This window comes from Monopterus albus, unplaced genomic scaffold (genome assembly GCF_001952655.1).
Source record: "Monopterus albus unplaced genomic scaffold, M_albus_1.0 scaffold75.1, whole genome shotgun sequence".
NCBI lineage: Eukaryota > Metazoa > Chordata > Actinopteri > Synbranchiformes > Synbranchidae > Monopterus > Monopterus albus.
This window is the reverse complement of record NW_018127955.1, coordinates 1,557,895-1,561,551: the sequence shown is the minus strand read 5'-3', so window position 1 is coordinate 1,561,551 and position 3,657 is coordinate 1,557,895. Positions and strand designations below refer to the sequence as shown.

Below are 3,657 nucleotides of genomic sequence, written 5' to 3'. Positions count from 1 at the left end.
CAAACAGAACCATTAAAGAAGGCCTTGCAAAAGTCTGCGCAGACAAGAACCTTAACTGGGTTGAAACTCTACCGATTGTATTGTTCAACCTCAGGTCTACTCCAACTAAATCACTAAATGTGGCCCCACATGAAATACAGACAGGGAGAAAAATGCCCTGTCCTCTAACTGTTATGCCTATAGATTCAACACCTCTTCTTTTGCAGCATGCTGACATAAGTGAATATGTCAGGCAGGTGGTCGAAATCCTGCGCAGAGACCAAGCTGAGGAGCTGACCTCAGTTGCAGTGGACAGCTGGGTCTACCGTAAGGTGCACAAACTTCACTGGTCCGGACCACGGTGGTAAGGACCTTTCAAGGTAGCAAAAGGCACCACACACTGTGTTAAACTGTGGCTCACTGATAACAAGTTAAGTAACTGGATCCACAAAACACACTGCACACCAGCAGAGGATCCCACTGTACGCACAGTAAGCCAGATCAGGGCTGATTTGGCATCTAAATTGCTTGAGCCACAGTCAAAGGAGGGCTAAATTTAGTGTCACAGTTTTTAGGGAACAGATAGTGCTAGGGACAGCAAACAAGATGCCCATCTCAAATTTTTTAAATGGTCGCCCTGGATGAATTTGCATCAGCGCACAATTTGGGAAAATTTCTACAGAAGCTGGCAGAGGACAAGAAACGCTACACTGAATATTTTTCTTGAAAATAACAGTGGGAAGTGAAGGTGTACTCAAACTAGAGAGAAAGACTGTGTAAGGAAAAAAAAGTAAAAAAAAAACAAAGTGTTTCTTGAGGAGCTAGGAAGTTCCCTTGTCAAGGCACACATTGAGCAAAGGGAATGGGTGCCCTGAGACTGCTCACCTAGCACTCTGGCCACACCATCAGCAACACAAAGAGCATCAGCGCCAGCATCCTTCTCAGTCAGCCCTGCCTCAACATCCAACCAGTACAGCCACAGCCCCACTAAGACTGCCTGACTCTCAAAGAAAGAGGTGTCAGGTCTGCCCAAGCAATAAGGACAGAAAGACAAACATACTGTGCTTCTATTTTAAAAAAGATCTCTGCAAAGAACACACAAAGTGTCACTTTTTGCCACACACACACGTTCTTGCAGCACAAAGACTTTTTTTGGATCTAGTACTTGATTTCTATTGGTGCGATTTGCTTGATTGGTTGTACATTTGACCTTACACATCTACATGGTGTATTATTGCTTGTTCTGCTTTTAATTTTATATTAAAGTTCTACTTCTAGAAAAAAAAAAGCCTTTTTCTTGAAGTGCATATATAGGTTAAAATTGACCCGTAACACCATGGATGTTACTAGAGTTAATATTAAAATAAATCATTTATTTAAGAGAAGTGTTCTAATACAGTACAGTCTGCACAATGAATAGTTACAACCAGCAGTCAGGCAAACGTGTACTCCTCAAATGTTGAACTACTCCTTTAAGTTTAATTCAACACAGCAAAGGCTAATCCGAGGGGAATCCCCGGTGTTATAACAACTGGGGCTCCCCTCGGCACAGTCACTTTTCCAGTACGCCAGGACAGACTGGACAGAGAGTGGGACTGTTAACGTGGGTTTTGTGCCGCACGGGGTCTAGACGAAGACGTCCGAACCACCTCTGGCGCTTTCTCACATGTAGACCGAGAGGGACCGCTACATTGTGCCCAATAAGCGAATCGCAGACAGAGCCGTCTGTGGACGTCCGATCGCACAGCAACCAGGAAGACGCTATTCACCGGAGGACCCTGAGATCTGCAGCCACGACAAGGTGAGTGCGTCCGCGCGTACCTGTGGGTTAACGGGGCAGAAGAGTCTGAGAGCATGGGAAAGCAGAGAAACATCGGTGTAGCCAGAGAGGCGAACGAGTAGGCATCTGACTGGAAGAGAGCGTATATATGGGAGACAGAGCTGGGCGATAATGAGCAGCAGGTGCATGTAATGATGGCTGATTAGCTCCCTGGGTACGTGGTAGGCAGAGGAGAAACAGGGGGAAAGCAACAGAAAAACAGGAAGCATAAGTATGAACCAGGACAATTATAAGACTGTAAAGCAGTTACCTTGCTGCATTAATGCCACGAAATGTTTCTATGCAAATCTGATAGTAAACTGATTTCCACAAAGATCTGGGAATAACTTCATCATCATTTAGAGTCTGAGTGAGACATGATTTGAGCTCAGTTTCAATGTATGAAAGTCTGGGTTAGTAAAAGAACACAGAGAGCAACAGAAACTAATCAAGCGACAAAAACATGATGCACATATTCACATTAGGTATTTAATTATTTATTGTGATTGTGTAGTTATCACAGTATTTGTTCATTTGCCCCTCATAATAATGTAAACTCTCTTTTCTCCTTCATCCTCCCAAACTTCTAACACACCACCATACATTTGTTCCCTCTTGAAAAGCATCTATAGTTGTGTGATCAGCAAATAACACATTACTACATTTTAGTCTTTGTGCTTTCCACTGAGCTTCATTCATGGGTGTGCGCACCCTAATTGTGCAACCCCCTGTTTTCATTTTACACCATGTTCAAAATTCTGTCTTTTCCCATCATTGCACACATGCAGTAAACACATTCTGAACATGCTAATCATCATTCTGGTGATCATTGTGCTTGCAGAGGGTTGCCAAAGACATAAACAAGCAAGACAAGAACCTTGGAAATAAAAAGGAGAAAGGAATAGGCAGAGAAATTCAAGAAGATGTTAAGAAATGCATTTCAGGTTTCAGATAAGCCAGTTGCTCTAAAGGCAAGTCAAAACAGTTGGTTTGATACTGTCTAACCCACTGCAAGTTTGATGCAATTACCCTGGAAGTGTCTGTAGCACTCTAGCGGAGGCATTAAATATTAATTTCTCAACTTAGGATCCACTGGTTCAGAGATAAAAGTGGAAACCATAGGGCAGTTAATGGCATACTTATCACGCTAACTCTGATATGCCTGATGTTTATGTTGCTACTTAACGTTTTCTACTGTATACTTAGCATCATATCATAGTCACCAAATCATAGTTTTTCATCAGCATTAGGTTGAAACATCTGCTTTAGCTCTACAGTATTTTGCCTGGTGTGGTTCTGTGTATTTTTGCGTGGCCTGTTTCTGCTTAATTCATGTTGCAGACTGCTCTTTATATTTACCTGATATTCACACAGTGTAAGGCATGAGAGCATGACAGGTTGTACGAACTGCCTGAGAGCACACAAGTGACTTCTTGATGCAACTATGGATAATAATAACAGCATATAGTTTGATGGAAGAGTGGTTTAGCTTTGTTGCTTGATGTGAATGAGTGGGCTAAAGAAATATTAGCAGTTATTCCTGAGTATGTTCACAGTAACAAGTCTGTGCAGATTCTCAGTCATCCAGGTCATAGTAAACTGAAAAAGATTTGAAAAAATCAACTGGACGTAGATTTCTAGGTCGAAGACATTTCACCTCTCATCCAAGAGGCTTTATCAGTTCTGCCTGACTAGTGTTGAGCCGGAGATATTTATCCCCCTCGGTGGTGTTTCAGTCCTTTGATGGCCAACAATGTCCTTTAACGATCCATCCATCCATCCATTTTCCTCCGCTTATCCGGGACCAGGTCGCGGGGGCAGCAGTCTAAGCAAAGATGCCCAGACTTCCCTCTCTCCAG

At 42.8% G+C, this 3,657-nt stretch overlaps 1 protein-coding gene across 1 annotated transcript in view; it reads left to right on the top strand.

Annotated features, from left to right (window-relative positions):
- The first annotated feature begins 1,220 nt into the window (after positions 1-1,220).
- The window catches only part of fut7 (fucosyltransferase 7 (alpha (1,3) fucosyltransferase)), a 13,635-nt gene continuing 11,198 nt past the window's right edge, over positions 1,221-3,657 (top strand). Inside the window, exon 1 of the mRNA XM_020606027.1 lies at positions 1,221-1,780. The gene's annotated coding sequence lies outside the window, so the exon portion shown is untranslated. The remainder of the gene's footprint in view (positions 1,781-3,657) is intronic.